This window comes from Ursus americanus, chromosome 1 (genome assembly GCF_024610735.1).
Source record: "Ursus americanus isolate L20-20 chromosome 1, mUrsAme1.1.p, whole genome shotgun sequence".
In the NCBI taxonomy this organism is placed as follows: Eukaryota; Metazoa; Chordata; class Mammalia; order Carnivora; family Ursidae; genus Ursus; species Ursus americanus.
The window spans coordinates 92,911,452-92,933,709 of record NC_142127.1 but is presented as its reverse complement, the minus strand read 5'-3'; the positions used below and the strand labels follow the sequence as shown (position 1 = coordinate 92,933,709).

The 22,258-nt window shown below is 41.0% G+C and overlaps 1 protein-coding gene across 2 annotated transcripts in view; it reads right to left on the bottom strand.

Annotated features, from left to right (window-relative positions):
• Positions 1 to 22,258, bottom strand: part of ACSL3 (acyl-CoA synthetase long chain family member 3) — a 70,696-nt gene that overhangs the window by 36,255 nt on the left and 12,183 nt on the right. Inside the window, exon 2 of one of the 2 annotated variants that reach the window (XM_045775263.2) lies at positions 13,218 to 13,275. The exons of the other annotated variant lie outside the window; for it this stretch is intronic. The gene's annotated coding sequence lies outside the window, so the exon portion shown is untranslated. The remainder of the gene's footprint in view (positions 1 to 13,217; positions 13,276 to 22,258) is intronic. 2 annotated transcript variants of the gene reach the window in all.

Sequence of the window (22,258 nt, the reverse complement as noted above, 5' to 3'; positions counted from 1 at the left end):
ACTATTCAGACATGCTGTCCCCATTCCTCACCTCCCCAATATCTATAAATTGAAAACTAATAGCAGACTCATTTTAAACAGCAACCATGTAAATTTCATGTACACTGTTTGAGAACTACTATTTTACATATCTAGCAAGACTCCCACTATGCATGTTTTTCAAAATTTTCTTATCAATTCTTAAAAATTTATTCTTCTACATAAATTTTAAAGAGTTAATAGTTGTCTGGTGAAACAATTTGAAAATCAAAAGGAAAACAAGATTTGGGGGAAAAAATGATACATGACAAAATAAACACAAAGAGCTCTTATAAATTAAAAAAAATCAAGCGAGAGGGAAAAAAAGAAAAAGAATTTGTACAGAGAAGCTATAAAAGAGAAAACACAGATTGCTAATCCAAATAGACAATATGTTCTCCTTAAACTTAGAATTAAAATTAAGCCTTACCAATTTTCATCCAATAGTTAAACTACTAATGATGTAAAGACTGTACTATCCAGAGTCTATTAAGCCACCTTGCAATACTTAAACCCCACACAAACCCACACTCAGAAGTCTGTTCTACAGAAAAGCAAGTGCATATTAAGTACATATGAATAAGGACTCAATCATTCGTTTATTTCTCAAACATTTATTGAACACAGAATTAATACCAATCACTCTTGCTGATGACTGAGTCACAGTCACGAACAAAACACAAAACAGACCACGAACAAATAACTAAATATCATGAGGTAGGAACAGCTACAGAGACACATGCGCAGGCTAAACGAAATGAGCAATACTGGTGGGGTGGTGGGGTGGAGAGCGCTGCTGCTTTGGGAAGGGTAAGAATATGCACCTAACAGGGCACCCGGGTGGCTCAGTGGGTTAAGTGTCTGCCTTCAGCTCAGGTCATGATCCCAGGGTCCTGGATAAAGCCCGGCAACTGCAGCCTCCCTGGTCAGTGGGGAGGCAGCTTCTCCCTCTGCACGAGCTCTCTCTCAAATAAATAAATAAAATCTTCAAACTTTAAAGATGGAAAGAGGGAAGGAAGGGGAAAATAAAGGGAGGGGGAGGTGAGGTGAGGTGAGGTGAGGTGAGGTGAGGTGAGGTGAGGTGAGGTGAGGAGAGGAGAGGAGAGGAGAGGAGAGGAGAGGAGAGGAGAGGAGAGGAAAGGAGAGGAAAGGAGAGGAGAGGAGAGGAGAAGAAAAACAAAACTCATGTCAGGTGTTAGGAGCAGACAAGGAAGCCACAGGGTTATCTGGGAGAAGAACATTCCAGGCTGAGCCCAGGGAGGATGGGGGATGGGGAAAAGAGGAGGGCAGCGAGGACATGGTGAGAAGAGTGGGGCCAGATTCCAAAGGATGTGGGGACCACTGTGAGAACTGTACTGACTTGAGTGAAATCATCTGACCTGCTGTCAAAAGGCCAACTCTAGCTGCTGCAGGAGGAAGGAGACCAACTGGGAACCTTCGCAGGGATCAGATGTGAGATGACCAGGCCTGAGACCAGAGTGAGGAGGATGAAGCAGTGAAAGTGTGGCCTCAATCTGACTCTGTATTAAAGGTACAGCCGTATGCAGAGTGAGAGGGAAAGAGGGGTCAAGGTGTTTGGCTTGAGATAATGAAAAACCACTGAACTGCATCACGAGGAAGGGAAGACTGCAGGAGGAACAGGTCTGGGCAAAGAACAGTTCAGTTTTGTTCAAGGCAACTCAGAAAAGTGAAGTATTTTCAGCCATGAGACTGGCTGGCAAGGCCAAGGGAGCAAGAAGCGCTAAGAGCGAAATCCGGGCCAGACCAAAACGGAGAGGCCTGGGGCATGACGGAAGGGGTCAGTGTTAACAGAAGCAAGCCGGAGGGCAGAGTCTCAGGAGGAGAACACCGATCAGTTCTACACATTACCTACAAGTCAACAAAGATGAGGACTGAAATGTGAATCGAAGCCTCAGTGAGAGGAGACTGCACACTCATCAGGATGGCTACTAGCAGAAATACATAAAACAACAGGACTGGCAAGGACATGGAGGTGGAGAACTAGCACCCTTCAGCTGCTGGTGGGAACGGGGAATGGTGCAGCGGCTACCAGTACGGCAGTTCATCCAAAAATTAAACAGAGAAATACTGTATGATCCAGCAACTGCACTTCTAGGTCTATTAAAATCAGGGGCAATGGGTATTTGTACATCAAGCTTCATAGCAAAGTGATCGTACAGCCAAAAGGTGGAAGCAACCCAAATGTCCACTGGTGGGTGAACAGGTAAACAAAATGCTGACAGAGCCACACAATGAACTTTTACTCAGCCTTACAAAGGAATGAAGTTCTGATAGCTCTGATACATGTTACAACCTGTATGAATCTTGAAAACACGACACTGAATGAAATAAGGCAGACGCAAAGGACACAAAATATTCTGTAATTCCACTTAGATGAGGTGCATAAAGACAACTGGACTGGTGACTGCCAGGGGCTGAGGGGAAGGAGTGCTGGCAAGATGTGTCTAATGGGTATAGAGTTTGGAATGGCAGGAAAGCTCTGCAGATGGATGATGGCGATGGCTGCCCAACAAGGTCAATCTACTTAATGCCAAGGAACTGGACACTTCAAGATGGTCACGCTGGTAGAGTTTGTTACATATACTTTACTATAACAAAAAAAAAAAAAGTGTGAGGATCACTGTTGACCTCCAAAACAGCTACAGTAAGGATCAAAGTCCAACTAGAGAGGGCTCAGTAGAGAACAGGAGCAGCACTCTAAAGAGAATAGAGAAATGGATCCTAGGACAGGACAAAGCAGATTCTTTTGTTCTCAAGAGAAGAGATAGTTACAGCTTGTCTGCATATTGATGGCTATGACCCAGGAGAGGAAAGAAAAAGATTACAGAGGAGGGAGGGTGAGATACAGCACCCGAGTGAGAGGTTGGCCACACAAAGAACAGGGACACAGATGCACGTGGGTGGTACCAGGAGCTAGTAGAATCTGATTCTTTTCTGAGTGCTTCTATTTCTCAGAGTAATAGGAAGGAAAAAAATCACTGAGAGAGAGGAAGAAAGGAAGGTATTAGAAAATTAAGTAGAAAGTATCAAATAAATCATCTAAGAGAACAGGAAAATAAATGCAGCAGGAGACAGGAGAATCACTTGACAGCTCCTAAGGCCCACCTAAGTCTGAGCCCTGGATGTAAAGGGAGACCCAACTGGCTGCGTGCTTCCCAGCCAAGTTCAACTGGTGGAGCACAAATGGGAATCAAGCGGAGAGCTGACTTAACCCAGGAGAGGGTTTTACCAGGCAAGTACCAGAACAAAATGTGGGGAAGGGGAGGAAGACAAGGGAATGAAGACTATATCCATGACAGATCAAGAGATTTAAGTTGAGGAAAGAAGGATGGCCCATAAGGAGAGAAAGGGTTTCTGAAAAGGAGACAGGATCAATGCAATCAGATCCTGTGTGGTCAAAGAACTGCTGGGGTTGAGAGAGGACAATGGAACCACAGGAGGTGATGGTCGAGTAGAATGCCTGAAGCATACAGTTACAGTTCATGGAGAGGTCCAGGTTGTAATCACAGAGAAACGGGTAGCAAAGGCAGACTGGGGTATGACCTCATTTAAGGACAGGAGGTCAAGAAATGCAAAGACCACAGTATTGGAAAGATATTGAAACCACTAACAATCGTGACAGAAGCAGAGTCACAGAAAGCTGGATGTTCAAGTATTTCAGGAATAGGGGGAGAGACGACTGCACCAAGAAGGAATAGGAAGCAGTCCAATCCAAACGCAAAGCTTGGAGGACATGCCAGTATTGTTTCAGAGGCAAAAAAAAACAGTGTTTAAGTAACCACATCAGGCCCAATATGGAGTGACTCATGCTAAGCCCCCAGTCAACAAACCAGAACTTAAGTTTCCACGGTTAGCTGGCAGAGAAAAGACCCAGATCAACCAATCAGTGCTTGCCCACTGAGTGGATGTTACCTGAGCTGGCTCCAAGCAGGCCCACTGCTCCACCTAAGGAATTTAACCCTGCTTTCACCCATCAGTAAATGCCCCGTGTAACTTCCTTGTTCCTGCTCCCTTTGATCGATAAAGACCTTGCCTTTGGAGTTCCTTTCTATCTGCCAGATTGGATGCTGCCTGATTAATGAATTGCTGAATAAACCCTACTACATCAGTAAGCTGTCCATGGAAAATATTCTTTTAACAACTGAAAACAAAATGATCTAAATCAATCAAAGAATAGCTGAAGCACATATACATCCACAGTATGGACAACAACGCAGCCATTAAAAACTAGTTCTATGTACTTGCAATCGACCTGGAGGGACCTCCATGGACCTTGCTAATTCTTTAGGGGGGAAAAAAAAGGTATATACAAGCCTGCATGGTTTTATGTCTGACAACAGTATGGACAAATCAAGGCTTTTAAGCAATTACCTCTAAATATTTAAATGAAGCTATAATGGGTCAAAGTACATTAATTTTCCACCATGAAGAATATAGAAATTTCCGGGGCACTTGGGTGGCTCAGTCGGTTAAGTGTCTGCCTTCAGCTCAGGTCATGATCTCAGGGTCCTGGGATAGACAGAGCGCCACCGTCAGGCTCCCGGCTCAGCGGGGAGCCTGCTTCTCCCTCTCCCTCTGCAGCTCCCCCTGCTCGTGCTCTCTCTAATAAATAACATCTTTTTTAAAAGATTTTATTATTTATTTGAGAAAGAGCACACGCGGGGGAAGGGGCAGAGGAAACAGGACAAGCCGACTTGCCATGTGGAGCCAGATGTGGGGCTTGATTCCAGGACCCTGAGATCATGACCCGAGCCGGAGGCAGATGCCTAACGAACTGAGCCACCCAGGCAGCCCTCAAACAAAAGAATTTAAAAAATAAAAGAATACAAAAATGTCCATCTTTACTCTAGGAACTGCTAATTAAAGTAAGTTGAGTCAAGTTTACCAACATTAAAAGAAAAAGACCCATCATTATTCACACAATGATAGATGAGCAAATATTATCTCAAAATGTGAAGTTGTGTGATTAGAACGAGCTGGACTCAAGCACCTAAAATATGTTTGTGAACCATTCTATGTAAATGGTCCACTGTGTTAGGTCAAAAGAAATTATTTACATTTTGCATCTTTTAATTAGCAAGTTGTTTTAAATCAAAATGATCAAGTTTGAGGAAAATCCTTCCCTGAGTGGCCTCTCCTACTGAAGTGGAAGAACACAGGGCACCTGGGACATAGGAGGAGGAGGAAGGGCAGCTAAAATTTTGCATAATTGTCAGAAAGCTGAGGGCAGAACTGGGGTTATGAAAATAACTCTGCGCAAGGTAATACAGATTAATACCCACCTACAAATCGCCCTCAAATAATACACTTAGGGGATATAGGAAATTCTCATGTTAAGATAAAATTTTTGGTTTAAATTGTTACTAAACGAGTATTATCATCGTAGTCATACAACCTATATTAACTCCCACTTTTCTTTAAATGCAAAAAAAAAAAAAAAAGGGCTGCAAATCGTATGAAAAACTTCCACAGACAACGTGTGTTTTAGTAACAGGGAAAGAAAACTGTAAATGCCTGTACTGTGGGGGAGGGGGAAACCCGTAGATTGCCACAGGGACCATGTTCATACTAGTATATGAAATGGCTTTACCTGCTTAGATACAGTCGCAGCTATCTAAACAGAGAAACGTCAAGAACCTCACAGGCACAGGGGAGAGACAACACAGATATAGTATCTCAATCCGTTCATCTCACCAAGCTGGAGGACTGAACAAGGGAAATGCGAGTCTGGCTCAGAACTCCCGACTGCTGAGATGTGCACAAGAGGGAAGAGGCCAGGAACACCTTACTCTGCTACAGACAGCAGGTCTTTCTGCTGCCCTCTCAACCCCAGCCAAAATGCCACCTGAGAAGCTCCACTTCCAGAGCAGGGCAGAAACCCAACACTTGGAAATTCTACAGATCCACTGGGAGCAGACAGAATACCCCAGGAAAGAGAGGAGGCAATGAGAAAATGCTCCAGAGGGCTTTCCGGATTCTCCACTATTTATTGGTTAACTTGCCCATTACCCATTCTTTTTTTTTTTTTTTTTTAAAGATTTTATTTATTTATTTGACAGAGATAGAGACAGCCAGCGAGAGAGGGAACACAAGCAGGGGGAGTGGGAGAGAAAGAAGCAGGCTCCCAGTGGAAGAGCCTGATGTGGGGCTCGATCCCACAACACCGGGATCACGCCCTGAGCCGAAGGCAGACACTCAACCGCTGTGCCACCCAGGCGCCCCTGCCCATTACCCATTCTTATTTCCTCCTGTTTTCCTTATAGCCTACAACACCCAAATGTGCATCAACACTATATAACTTCATACCTGGAGGAAAAAAAATACAGTTTAGCATGTTCTCTCTAATGAAGTATAAATAAGTGGACTGCACAGGGATGGATATCAAGGAATCTGTATTTACTAGCGTGAGATATGCCTAGGATTTTTCACCAAGCTTGGAATAAATGGGAAGCAATTCTGAGTACCAATAATGCAAGCACTGTGCAGGAAGCTTTGTATCATCTCTGCTACAAAAACCTAATTTCAAAAAGATCATGATCAAAGGTACTTAGAGCTAACAAACGAGGTGGATTTTAACGTATGTGTTTGACTCCCATCCAAGCTTTTTAATTTCTCCACACTCCCTAAATGCTAGGATTAATACTTTATTGTTAAAAACAAAAGGGAAAAAAAAGAGTCCTCACTACTTTAGAGACAGACACTTCTTTCCACAAAAGTCACATTCTATACAAACCGAAAGTCCCTGAAAAATTATCTAATTACTTGTTTTGAAGTAAGAAACTGGGTCAAGAAGGGCAGAAAGAAAGATGTCCTTCCCAGACTAGGCTCTAATGAGCTGTAATGAGAAATGCAACTAGCGACTGATTTGCCATCAGGAAAAAGTTTCTATAGAGGAAGGACCCTGGCTCTGATGAAATGCTCATTTCCCTGCTTCCCAAGACTGAAACCTAACAGAAATAATATGAATACATATCTGGCTCAGGAGAACAGTTTTAAAACATTCACTAAATGTCTGTACTGCTGCAAAAAAAAAAAAAAAAGTAAAATTTTTAAAAAGGCAGACGTGGAGTTTTTCCTAATTCTTACAAATATCAATATAAAGGCAATTTTTCAGTCTGCCTCAGTACTGCATAATATGGTGGTTCTCACTCTTCCTTTACCGAAACACAAGGATTTGTCCTTTATAAAACTCCAAATATTAACACAGCACTGAAAATTTCAACTCTGACCCCCTAGTTGTTACTGCTCTATGAATTTATTAGACGGTATGTCTGAAAATCAAGCCATTTATCCATTTAAGTACTACCTTAATACAACAAATAGAAAGGTTAAGAAATTCTGTACCAGAAAGTCTTCTAAAAGCATTATTAGAGGCTTGAGTCATATTATCATCTGAATTAGATTAACTTCCAAATTCACAACTAGGAAATTTTATGAGGAAATAATAGTTATGTCCTCTTCTTTTTAAGAAAACTACTAAGCTTGTTTATTCTAACCACAGGAAATGAAATTTTGGCCCTAAAGACCAATTTGAAGGGAGGGAAGAAGGGGGAAAGGGGAGAAAGAGGGAGGGAGGGAGGAAAATTCAGCAAGTCTTAGCCATAAACACATTTGCATTAAAAATTGAAAAAGCAGCCAAACCGAGTCAACTCGCTTTACATAATTTTCAGTTATTCACTGTAATTTTTTAACCTTCTCAATCCTTTTAATAGTTGAAATAACAGGACTCAAATATTTTTTTTAAAGATTTTATTTGTTTATTTGACAGAGAGAGAGACAGCCAGCGATAGAGAGAACACAAGCAGGGGAAGAGGGAGGGGAAGAAGCAGGTTCCCAGCAGAGGAGTCTGATGCCGGGCTCCATCCCAGAGCACCGGGATCACGCCCTGAGCCAACCCAGGCGCCCCTCAAATATTCTCTCTGAACCACAATACACTCCTGACTTCCCTAACCCTGATTGAAACACATTTTTTTAAAAAATCTACTTTCCTCCCACCTTCCTTTTCTAATGTCCAAGCCAGATGTTCTTTTAAAAAAGTGTTGAGGGGGGGTGCCTGGGTAGTGCAGTCGTTAAGCATCTGCCTTCGGCTCAGGGCGTAATCCTAGATCCCTGGGATCGAGCCCCCCATCAGGCTCCTCCGCTGGGAGCCTGCTTCTTCCTCTCCCACTCCCCTGCCGTGTTCCCTCTCTCGGTTCCCTCTCTCGTTGGCTGTCTGTCACATAAATAAATAAAACCTTAAAAAAAAAAAAGTGTTGAGGGGCACCTGGGTGGTTCAGTTGGTTAAGCAATTAAGCAGCCCCCATGGGGCTTCCTACTTCTTGGGGAGTCTACATCTCCCTCTTCCTCTGCCTGCCACTCTCCCTGCCTCGTTCTCTCTCTCTGACAAATAAATAAATCTAAAAAAAAAAAAAAAAAAAAAACTTTAACGAAATTTTAAAAAATTAAGAAGTGTTGAGTCTTGAATGAAATCAAATAGGAAACAGAAATTAAGCAAGGGAATTTATGTTTCTCAGCATGATACAGAACAGGGTTTTTCCGGGGGGGGTCTTAAATTTTTCTCTTTAATTTTATTAGGTACCATAAAGTGCAATATTGGTTTCTGGAGGAGAATTCACTGATTCATCACTTCCATACAACACCCAGTGCTCATCGCAACAAATGCCCTCCCTTAATGCAGATTACCCATCTAGCCCATCCCCTACCAACCTCCCTCCATCAACCCTCAGTTTGTTCTCTATCTTTAAGAGTCACTCATGGCTAGTTTCCCTCTCTTCTTTTTCAGAAAAGGGGTTCTAAACATGCATACACAAAAACACATGCAAAAATATATATATACTAATCTTGGCTCTGCCGCCAGTTACTATGAGACCTTGTCTAAGTTAATAAATTGTAATTTTCTCATCATTAATGATGATGGAATTCAAGTAAATCTATTTTAAGACTAAACTGTACCGATGCCAAGCACTCCCAAATCAATTTTGTTGGAGTACTGACAACCATCAAACACTGAAGAAGTAAATGACCAGAGGAACCCATTTCTACCCGTCTTCTATACAAGCAATGCTTCCCCCTTGGGGGGAGAGGGGGCTTGAGTCAGAGTTCCCATGCTTTTAAAAAAACAAAACAAAAACTCCATAGGAAGATTTCTAAGGTCCATTTCCAAAATTCTAACATCTTCCAATCAGATCAGACTGTCTCCATAGTGGGCAAATGAACAGGTCCAAGAAGGGAGTAAAGAAAACCTTTACTTCCTTTTCATTTTGAATCCTGTGAATACACTATCCTAACAACAGGAAAAATACTTTTTAACATATAGTCAAAAGACAATATGGACAGTCTGTGAGAATGTGCCAATGCTTGACAGACTGATCCAACAATGACAGAATGGGCTCATTTCTGTCTGGGTTAAATTTCCTGCCAAGTACAGAACTTCTTCAAACCAACCAACACATATACACATACATACACACACACACACACACACACACACACACACACGTATACAAACACACACAGCAGTTTTAACGCACTGACTGAGCAAAATATGGTTTCATATATTCATCCTGACCTCCTGCGTCTCTATCCACATAACTAAAAGAACAAGAGTCAAGTACTGTGAGATGGTACATTTATTTGAACAGATAAATGAAAAAAGCCTAAGGTCTACACAAAAAAGCAGCCAAGTGATCTTTTTATACATCAGAATGTCCCCTCATTCTTTCTTGGGGGCAGTCGGGCTTAATAAATACAGGAGATACCCAGTTAAATTTGAATTTCAGATAAACAATGAACAAATTTTAGTGTACATGTGTCCCAAGCAATATCTGGAACAAGCAGTAAAAAAAATTACTTGATTTTTATCTGAAATTCAGATTTAACTGAGTGCCTTATGTTTTATATGGCAGCCCTAATCCCATCCCCAGTCCACCACAAAGTGTGACAATTAATTAGGATGACCAGCCACTCTGGGTTGCCCAAGACTTTGGGGTTTCCCAAGACACAGGACTTTCCCAAGACACAGGACTTTCAGTACTAAAACCAGAAAAGTTTTAGGCAAACCTGTCACCCTACAATTAATCATTTCATGGAATAAGCAAACAAACCGTAGCCTGGATTTTTACCAATAGTTAATTCTGATCTGTTGTTTATGAAACAACTTTTCTGTGCCTTATTCTCCCTTTTCTGTCATCATTTAGGTAATGCACAAAATTTATATTAAGGATAAAATGGAATGCAGCAAATAAAAGACTCTGGAAAAATGCAAAGGCATTATAAACGCTAATTATTAGTACAGTTGGTTTGCGTACAAAGCTCTGTTTATGCAGAATTTCAAAGCAGTTTTACTTACATAGTTTCATTTACATACTTCATATAATCTACTGAAGGTACTATTACTTGCAACACTAGTTTGACTGCATATAAAAATGTTCAATGGACTGGCTCCTTTTAGAACTATGGCAGTAAGCTCTTGGTTTGATGCTGGCCCCCCCACTTAACTCCTTGTGTAATAGGGGACAATTTCCTTAACACTCCAGAGCTTCGGGTTCACTACAGAACTGGGGTGATAATAAATGCCTCACAGAACTCCCTTTGGGAACAAAGAAAGCAAGTGAACACACTCTACATAAACTACAAAATACATCACATGTGTTAGTAGCACTTTAAATTCATTTATACCAACTATTTATACCAATACCAATACTTTTCTTTCATCGTGATTATTTCTTATTTATAGCCCCACTGATTCTGAAGATACTTAGGTCAACTGTATGCTTACTGAGAGCCTAGGCCACGGAGCCAGAGTCTGGCACTTAGTCTACTACTTTCTAAACGTCACTAAGGTCAACTACTATCCTAAGCCTCAAGGTCCTCGCCTGTAAAACGTGAAGAGGAGTATGCGGATCAGAGACACGAGAAGGATTCAGCAGCTAGCACGTTACCATCATTGTTTCAGGCATTTAAGATTCTAAAAGTTAGAAGCAGCTGACATCATAGATCCATCCACAAAATCCCTTATAAAATAGTAGTAAGTAACGAGAATAAGGATACTTGACACATCTTATATTTGGAATTGGTACTACTTCATTTGGCATCTCTACTTCACTAGCCAATTTTAGGGATTTCTTTCCTTGAGCTTCAGTTAGATAATGACAAATTTATTTTTAAGAAAATACAGATATGAAGAACATTTTTTTCTCACGGCTAGTTCCACAGTAAGGTTTAAATATCCTTGGATTTTATGACACAGAACTATGGGATCCCACTTTGTGGATCCCACTCCAGTCCCCAAGGTAAAAAATACACATGCAATCTAATTCAGGACCAACTCTGTTTAACCAATCAACTTAGCAGGCCTCCATATCTCTAAAAAAGTTGATCCTCAACAAACGTCCCTAATTCTCAGGGTTTTTATAGTCTTATGTCTACCGCTAATAACCTCGTGCCAAGACCCTGCAACACACAGGGGAGTCCCTCAGAGGTGGTTCTGTTGTCCATTCATTAATCCTGTCATGTGGGAGATCCCCAAACACCCCCGGCCCAGACAACTCACACACATACATGGGCTCAGGGTTCTGAATCATGTTGCTTCAACTTCCTCATCTAAGGGAAAACCTATTCCTACTCCGCTGTCTACTCACCTTCCAAACCACGTAACTCCCCTTATTATGATATCCAAAAGAAGTGATATGAAATTCTCTATACAGAAGTGCAGTTTTTTATCCTAGAATTTTGTTTAAGGTTGATCCACTGACAGGAAACGGGGGGAATGGTATGTTCAGTCATCATTATTTTATCCAAATGGCAGGGCAGAGAAACCAAACCTTAGCATAGCACTGTTTTGACAAATTCATCAGTGTGTCCTAACCAGCCAAGAATTAAATGCCCTGGCTGCACTGTAACAACAGTGAATAGACTATTTACCCCCCTGTAGTACTAATTCCTTACTTACTCCAATTATCTCCAAAATGGTTAATGAGAGCCACCTACATAAATATTTCTGGAGAACATGAACTATTAGATTATATAATGACATCAGCCTGGATGGTTGGTACTTGAGGGTCTTAGTAAACTTCAACTCAATCCAGGTAAGTACTTTGTTTAGTATTACATGAAAGAAAGTGGATTGGTTGGTGGTTCAATTAACAATTTCACTTCTGATCTTAACTATTTCCTTCCCTACCATAAAAATAGAAAATGAAATTAAAGAAAATTCAAAGGCCAGAGGCTAAATAGTTGCAAACATATGAAATACGTCAGCAAAAGTAACATGCTTACAATAAGCAAAATAAAGTACCCGTTTGAGAACAGACAGTTCAGGTAAATTTAGCCTTTGAGAATGTAAAAAAAAGATTAACACATCAAAATTAAGATTTTCAAGATAATTTTAGTCTACATCATCTAAATCTACGCAATCTAAATCTATACCTTTTAAGAATTTACAAACTGTTCAGTAAGATTTCTTAGATATTTCCTGATCTTTTCCTCCATATCCCTCCTCACCCCAAAAGCCCTTTATCTGTATCTGGGCTTATCAGTTAAAAACAAACTAAGGTGGGGCCTGGGTGGCTCAGTCGGTTAAGCTTCCACTTCTTGGTTTCAGCTCAGGTCAAGATCTCAGGGTTGTGAGATCAAGCCCCCGGTCGGGCTCTGCACTGGATGTGGAGATTCTCAAATTCTTGCCCCAAAATTTCAAGAAACCAGGAGCCACAGTAAGGAAAGAATAAAACCTGCCTCATTCTAGCCCACCACCACTATGAGTAACATGTAGAACTTGCCACAGGCTAGCACCTGGAACCTACAACTTCTGTTCAAGTGTCCAGTTAGAAATTTAAAATAACACTAACATAAATCGAAAATCACCAGCATATGCTGAAATGGTAATACCACTCTAATTAGTGCTAAACTTCACAAACGCTCACACAGATTCTTATATGAAATTCCATTTGAAAAAAGATCAGTGATATTGGTGAATAACATGGCTTAATAATGTTCCAAAGCATTTGTACTGAATTAAAATTAGCAGGAAAGCTACCTTCTCCTAACTTCCGTAATTCTACAATCACAAAATGGGAAGAATTTTTAAAAAATTTTTGACAGTTTAGACACACTTGGTTTTAACTTAATACATTTTATGCTTAATAGAAGTTATTTTGTAATTAACAAAATTAACGTTTTACCAGTTGACAATGGTAGGAGGTGCTAGTGCCTTCAAGATAAGCGCCTGTGTTTCAATACCTGTCAAAATAAAAAGACAAACATTACTACTCGTAGTCTAATCAATCAGAGCCAAATATCAGCCTTTTCCTGGACGTATTTTTACTTCCAAAAACTCACAGGAAACTTTTTGCTTTTTCTGAAAACACCATCTGTCACACTAGAAAAAACTCAGAAACATTTCTGCTTTTTTTGAAAACACCATCACACTAGCAAATGACATTTTATCATGTACCTTTAACCAAAAAAAGCATATTATGTATCACCACACACCTATTAGAATAGCCAAAATCCGAAAATAGTGACATCACCAAATGTTGGTAAGAATACGGCGCAAGAGTAACTCATTCATTGCTCGTGGGAATGCAAACCACACGGCCATTCTGGAAGACAAGTTTGGCAATTTCCTAGAAAACTAAACATATTCTTTACAGTATGGTCCAGCAACTAAGCCTCCTTGGTATTTACCCAAATGAGCTGAAAGCTTATGACTAATGGGGGGAAGGAGGAAACTACATACAAATATTTATAGCGGCTTTATCCGTAACTGCTAAAACTTGGAAGTAACCAAGACGTCCTTCAGCAGGAGAATGCATACACTGTGGTACATCCAGACAATGGAATACTATTCAGCACTAAAAAGAAATGATCTATCAAGCCATGAAAAGACATGGAGGAAACTTAAAACGCATACTGCTAATGAAGTCAACCTGAAAAGGCTACATACACTGTCTAATTCCAACTGTACAACATTCTGGAAAAGGAAAAGCTACTGAGACAGTAAAAGATTGCTAAGGATTAAGGAGGAAGATGGGATGAACCGGCAGAGCACAGAGATTTCGGGGGTGGCAGAACCACTCTGTGTACTTTTAAGAAGATAAACGTCATTACCTATTTGTCCAAACCCACGGAATGTACAACACCAAGAGTGAGCCCTACAGTAAAATAAGGGGTCTGAGTGATACTGATGTATCAATGTAAGTTCACTAACTGCAATGGGGGAGGCTGTGCATACATGAGGTTGGAGGTATATAGGAAATCTCTGTATCTTCGGCTCAATTTTGCTGTAAACCTGAAACTGCTCTAAAAAATAAAGTCTATAAAAAAAAAAAGTACATCCAGAACTTTTCAGGCATATATTGAGTTTATTCTCTCATAATGGTAATGGTCAAGAATAATTACTGAGATTTATAAACAGTATTTCACTGTGTATATACTATCTCAATGATTTTCTTTTTAAGATTTTATTTATTCATTGGAGAGAGAGACAGAGAGAGAGAGACAGAGCACAAGTAAGGGGAGAGGAAGAAGACTCCCTGCTGAGCTAGGAGCCCAGAGATGGGGCTCAATCCCATGACCCTGAGATCATGACCTGAGCCAAAGGCAGACGCTTAACCACCTGAGCCACCTAGGCATCCCTCAATGATTTTCTCGATTGCTTGTGAAGCAGGCAGGTTTGCAGTCATTATCGGCATTAAAAAAATAATTCACATCAGCTCAAACTCACAGAGCCTGTAAGTGGAACTAACAGTTAAGTATTCTGACAAAATTTAGCATATCACTACTTATTATTAATTTCCTAATTCCCTGTAAGGCAGCCAGATATACTTTAAAAAAAAAAAAAGAAGAAGGCCTTACAACCAGATATCCCTGGGTCCAAAACACCCACTTTGTTTCTCATTAGCTATGACTCTAAAATTCATTTATTCATCCATCTATCCATCCATCCAGGTGGAGGGGAAATCTTATAAAATTACCTGCTTTTCTTATGCCAGTTTCCTCATATGTAAACAGGGGGGATGACGACAACAACATATATATACAATTCATATCCAGAATATTTGTTCGATTTCTATAAATAAAAGACAACTCAGTAGAAAAAATAGGCTACATATGTCCATGGGAAAAAAGCCTAAATGCCCATCAACTATGAAATAGTCAGCCTCACTATCAAAGAAACACAAATGAAAACATTATCACTTCCCCCTATCGAATTTTTTTAATTAAAAAAAACATCACAAGCATTGGCAAGGATATAGGAAACAAGAGTGCTCTTGGCTTTGTTGGGGGAAGTGCAGCCACTTTGGAAAGCAACTTGGCAGTATCCAGCAGAAGTGGAAAACGTGAATTCCTATGACCTAGCAAACACGTCCTGAAAAAATTTGCCCTGGAGAAATTCTGGCACATGAGCATACTTACTTTACCATGTTTTGTTTTGTTAATTACATGGCCCAACACGACAGGTCCTAGTATTTAACTGGCCCTTAGTAAATGCTCAATCTCCTCAACAACTAGTTGATGACTGCCTACCCAGCTCTGGACCCAAAGCTTCCCACTCTGGAAATGTGCCCACAGAACTCAAAACCCTCCCACTCCAGTGGTAGAGACCAACAAGACAGATAGGACTGACATGTCAAACACTACTGGATAAGGAGACAGGCTGTATGAAGGAAACAGTCAAACACAGTCCTCTGTCTAGGAGGGGGAAAGACGGTTACGGAAGGCTGTAAGAACTGAGTGGATCCACAGATTTTTGGCAATGGACACGAGAGAGGAAACTGCAGGCAGTAATAACAGCATCTGCGAAAGCACAGAGGCACTGGAGAATGCTTAAGTACCTGGAAGCAGGCTGACAATGACCCCAGAGGCATCAGGCCCTAATCCCTGGAACCTGCAAATGTTACCTTACTTCAAACAAGGGTCTTTGCAGATGTGATTGAATTAAGGATCTGGGGATGAGAGCGGGACCTGGGATTATCAGCGGGGCCCTAAATGCCATCACAAGTGTCCTTAGAAGAAAGGCAGTGGATGGGCCACTCCAAGCAGGCAACGTGAGGACAAAGCAGAGGTGTACCGCACCGGCCTGGGAGGCTGGAGCGAGGCCACAGCGTGCAGCAGGCACAGCAAAGAGGAAGCAAGAACAGATTCTTCTCAGGAGGAGGCACCACTGCCAACACCTGATTTCAGCCCAGTTAACTTCTGGCCTCTTTTAACTGTAGGATAATCAATTTCCGTCGTGCTAAGTCACTGAATTTGTGGTGTTAGAGCAGCTCTAAGAAACAAAGGCAGTATCTCACTGGCATTGCCTTGTATGCCATCCAAGCGCTAAGTTATTTAGATATTACCCAAATCTCTGAAGAGCCACGCAGATTTGTACGCAGAACAGCCTATCAGATCTCTCATATGGTTAAATCTCATACCAATGTGGGGAATTTATTGATTGGGGGGAGGGGACTAGAAACACAAAAATCAATCAAAAATCCAGAAAGAATGTGAAGTTCTGGATCACCAGATATTTGACAAAAACCCATCACAATGAAAGACAGATGAAAACTGAAGTGGGGGGAACTCGATGGAAACAGATGATGCAGGAATAGAGGGAATACTTTATATATATTCTTTCAAAGAGATATGAGAGGCTATTGTATTGATGAAACAAGAATGGGGCACCATACAGGACTAAAAATAAGAAAATGCTCTTGTTAAAATTAGGACCAGCACTTGATATTGAATTTAAAAGTCAACAGATATATTTGAATATTTCACCAGAAAGGAAAGCAAAATCAAAGTAGTGGAAAACAGAAGTCAAAAAAGATTTCTAAAAATAAGGTTTTAATGGGGGGGGGGGCATAGAGTTATAAGGGTTCTGGTGGTTCCAACAGTCCAGGTTCACCCACTCGCCAAAGGCAGACAGACAGCGATAGGGAAATAAGAAAGGAAATGTATTTCAATGAGGTCCACACTAGGAACACAGCTGACTGATTATCTTAAAGACTGCCTTAGGACCGCCTCTGAAGTGTTGAAAATACTTATAGGTTTATGCAAGGAAAATGTGGGACAAAGGTCAGTGGGTATTTGCAGGTGGGCAGTAAAGGTCAGGTGGATCATTGTGTTGGTATCAACCACACACAGGTCTTGCTGGCTCAAAGCAGTCCTTATTCCTTGAGGGGGTAGTTTCGGTTCCCATCATAACAGGTTTTGTGCAGGGTCTTTTGCCTGAGTTAAAAGAGTAAGCTGGGAAGAAAAATTTAATTAGAAAGTCTGAGGTCAAAATGAGGTAGTCAAAGTCCTTTTTCAAGGTGTCGAATTAATCCACAAGACCAAGTTCCACTGAAAGGAGTTCTAGAAAGAAAGAACAAAGAGAATGAAAAGGCAGGAATTACTGAAGCACTCAGTGATAAAATATCCCAGAGCTCATGGACGCTACTCTTCAGGTTGAAAGAGCCCGCGGAGTGCTGAGCAGGTGAACGGGGGCAAAAATAACTGACCTCTAGACACAGCCTTGTGAATTCTCAGAGCACCAGGTTTAAGAATATCCCAAAAGCTTCCAAAAAACCCCAAAACTAGGACACCTGCAAATAAGTAAATTATATAACTGATCAATACATAAGGATACTTTACAGAGTAAAAGCAGGTGCTGTACTTTGGAAGTGCTCCAGACAAACCAGAATATATAGTCACCCTTCCTATAAAGGACTAAGAATCACACTAGCCTCAGATGTCTTTGCAACCCTGGAAGGCTATCAACAATGCCTTCAAAGTTTTGAGGGAAATGAATTTTAAACTAGAATTCTACTCCTGGCTAAATTCCTGATCAACTGCCAAGTAGAATAAAGAAGGATTCAGAGATTTAAGGACTCAGGAAATTTACATTCTGCAAACATACTCTGATAAGACACTACTTTAAAAAGTCTTCCACCATGTGCACACATTGATAGTATTTTTAAAGACTATTTTACTAAAGCTAAAAGTCACCTACAGTTTTGTACTATTTTACAAGAGCTAGATCCCACAAGTTAAGGGCTTAGTCCCCCAAGACTATTCCCCACTTGCTAGTCACGAGTCACCAGCTGGTGACAAACCAAGGATTCCCACAATCCCCTCCTCAAGTTTAGTAATTTGCTAGAATGGCTCGCACAACTCAGTAACACCCATTACTTATGTTTATTGGTTTATTATGAAGAATGTAACTCAGGAACAGCCAAAGGGAAGATATGCATAGGGCGGCGAGGGGGGGGGGGGGGGACGCAGAACTTCCAGGCTCTCTCCAGGTGTGCCACCTTCCCAGCACCTAGCCCAGGTCACCAACATGGAAGCAAGGAATTTCATCCTATCTCCAGCCCCCTCGCTCCTCAAAAGAGGTCAACGGGTGGGTCTATAAGTTTAAACCCTCCGATCACTGGGTATTTCTGGTGACCAGGCCCATCCTGAGGCTGTCTAGAGAACCCCACTCTAAGCTGCTTCATTAGCATAAACTCAGATGTGATCTAAGGGAGTGTTTAGGAATAACAAAAGACTCCTATCACTCTGGAAATTCCAAGGGTCTCAGGAGCTCCTGCCAGTAGTGGGGACAAAGACCAAACATATTTTTGTATTATACCCCAAGGATTCTGTTATCGTTCTCTGTATTAACAGTTTAAATGGGAAGGAAAGGTGTGATCATGTCAGTATATGTATTTTTTTAAAAAAAGTATTTAAGGAAAGTATCAATTACCTACTTTAAAAGGAACTCATACTCAGAAGGGAAATCTTCTTTAACTTAATAAAATATATCAGAAACCAATGCCAAGTATCATACTTAAACATAATTTTGATTAAAAGCAGGGAGGCCAGGGGCACCTGGGTGGCACAGCGGTTAAGCGTCTGCCTTCGGCTCAGGGCGTGATCCCGGCCTTATGGGATCGAGCCCCACATCGGCTCATCCACTATGAGCCTGCTTCTTCCTCTCCCACTCCCCCTGCTTGTGTTCCCTCTCTCGCTGGCTGTCTCTATCTCTGTCGAATAAATAAATAAAATCTTTAAAAAAGCAGGGAGGCCAGCTGTAACCATCATTACTGGATGTTGTTAAGAAGGCTCTAGCCCCTATGACCATTAGCCCCACATGTAGCTACTGAACACTAGAAAGTGTGGCTTGTCCGAACTGTGCTCTAAATATAAAATATACAGAAATTTACAAAGACTTAGTATGGAAAAATTGTAAAACATCTCATTAATAATTTTTATATTGATTATATGTTGAAATAATAATATTTTGGATACAAGTAGTCCCCCCACCCTTATCCCCGGGGGTGGGGGGGATACATTCCAAGACCCCCAGTGGATGCCTGAAACCAGATTGTACTGAACCCTGCAGACACTATGTTTTCTCCTATACTACATACCTCCTATACTGCAGACACTATGTTTTCTCCTATACTACATACCTCCTATACTACATACCTATAAATAAAATAAAATTTTATTTATAAATTCGGCACAGTAAGAGATTAACAACGTTAAAAAGAAAAATACAGGCCCGAAATGGCATCACTTAAGCCAAATCACCGTATATGGACTTAATACCTAATCTTCTTGCAATTTCAACCTCCCCAAGAAATGTAGTCTTAACGGGTCAGTCAGGAATTTTCTGGTCAGCATCAATGAGGTAGTATGTCACAGGGGCCTTCTCCACACACCCCCAAAAGGAAGAGGAGTTAATCTGCATAAGACCCCCTGCCATCCCCCTAAGGGAAGATGATCTTGAATGAAACAATCCTTCTGTTAATAACTTTCTCACCCCACACTCTTCCATTTTCTGCAACTCCTTGGAGCTCCCCTCTACTTGCCAGATGGGATGCTGCCCAAATCATGAACCATTTAATAAAATCCATTAGGTCTTCAAACTCACTTGGTTGAACTTTGTTTTTAAAGAGCAGTAATTAATAAAATAGAACAATTATAACAATACACTGTAATAAAAGTTAGGTTAACTTTGCTGGAATTAGAACAAAAACCTTAATAAGAAAAGTTTCATGAATGTAATCTCTTTCTCAAAACGTTTTATTGTACTGTACTCACCCTTCTTGAGATGAGATGACAGAATGCCTAGGGGATGAGATGAAGAGAGGTGAAGGAGGTAGGTGTAGTGAAGCAGCCTTAGGCTCCTGCTGACCTTCTACGGAAAGGTCAGAAAAAGAGGAGCATTTGCTTCCGGACCTCGGCTGACTGAGGGTAACTGAAACTACGGACAGAGAAAATGCAGGTAAGGGGGTACTACAGCATGCCAGAGTAAATAAAATATATTCAGGTTACTTGTTTCTTTTTGCTTTATTTAATATCCCTACTAGAAGTTTAAAGTTACAGATATGGCTCGTATTTGCGGCTCTCACTGCATTTCTTTAAGACAGCACTGCAGCTTAGCCAACACTGGAAAAGGAGAAACAGAATATTCACTGTTTGCATATGACGGCCCGTCTGACAAGAAAATCCAAAAGAATCATTTGAAAGCTATCCAACCAGAGACAGAATTCACTAAGTTACCTGGATACTAGCTAAATAATAAAAATCGACAGTTTTTCTATATACTTGTAGTAACCAGTTAAAAAATGAAAAGACAAGGATGCCTGGCTGGCTCAGTCCGCAGAGCATGCAACTCTTGATCTTGGGGTCTTGAGTTTGAGCCCCACGTTGGGGGTAGTTTACATTAAAAAAAAAAAGTGGACGGGGGTGGGCGTCTGGGTGGCTCAGTCAGTTAGGTGTCCAAGTCTTGATTTCAGCTCAGGTCATGATCTTGGGGTTGTGAGATGGAGCTCTGGCTGCACTGGTCATGGAGCCTGCTTGGGATTCTCTCTCTCCCTCTCCCTCTGCCCCTCCCCCCTCGAAAAAAATGAAAAGAGAGGAGATCTTTAGTCACAATAGTAAAAGCAACTTTAAAATACTTCATACACACAACATCTTATTTAAACATATGTATGTAGGGACACCTGGCTGGCTCAGTCAGTAGAACATGCAACCTTGATCTCTGGGTCATGAGTTTGAACCCCACGTTGGGTATAGAGATTACTTAAAATCCTTTCAAAAAATAAAAATAAACATATGTACGTAAGTATGTATGTACATATGTATGAAAAGCTATCGACAGACACGAAGATAAAAGACAGACTAGTTCCTGGGTAGAAAAGATCATTATAATTCTGCCAAAATTAACCTGCAGACCAAATACAATCCCAATCAAAATCCAGGCAGAACTTCATTACTTGTTCATTTTGTGTGTTTGGTATTAGTTCCAAAGTTTATCTAGAGGAAAACATTTCAAGATTTGCTAATAAAACTTGAAAACAAGAATACTTACTGCATACTTGCCCTATTAGATGTCAAAACTAATCAAAACTAATACTAACTGTTCTGGTACAGAATTTTAAACCAGAAAACAGTCACAGGATTTTTATATTTGACCATAGTGGCATTTTGGATCGGTGGTTAAAAGACTATTCAATAAATTAAGCAGCATTAAAGAAAACTCAGAACTGAGCCAATGGCCAGATTTAAGTCCTAGATAGATGAGGAGCAGATCCCTGAGGCAAACAATCGGCCTGGCAATCTCTCTCTTCCATAGCTCCCATGTCCCCCAAAACGGTTTGTTCCTAAGTCTTTTTTCTGATTATAGAATAATCTCCAGGGATATCACGGTAGCCTGCACAGCCCCCGGCCTGGCCTGCAACTTTCAGAGAAGCAGCACTGGTTCTGTGGAAACTCTGTGATGCCACTTAGCGCCCATCTCTACTCCAGCAGACGACGGCAAATGTGACAACCACATGGGACCTAGAAGGCCTGTGTCAAAAACATGGACATGTTGATCCGATAATAGTCTCTCCAAAACTTAGAACTGGCATTGAATTGAAAGAATTTGAAATTATTAAAGAACCTAGAAAGACTGCCAATGTAAACCTGTGCTTCGAGATGCAGCTGAAGCCTCGATGGGCGATCCTCCTTGGTGCCACCAACAGGGCTAAATCAGCCCCTCTGTGCGAACACTCCATTCCTGTCTAACACAGAGGCAAGGAAACTCAAGTAGCCTGACAGATGCGGCACAGGAAAATAGGAGGGACGTGAGAAGTGAAAATGAAAAACAGAGCAGCCAGAATGAGATCGCATTTTAAACAAAGCAGTTGACCAAACTTGTTTTTTCATAATGATTACTTGGGTTACCACAGAAAGAAACAAAGGATTCCAGGTATGTAGATAC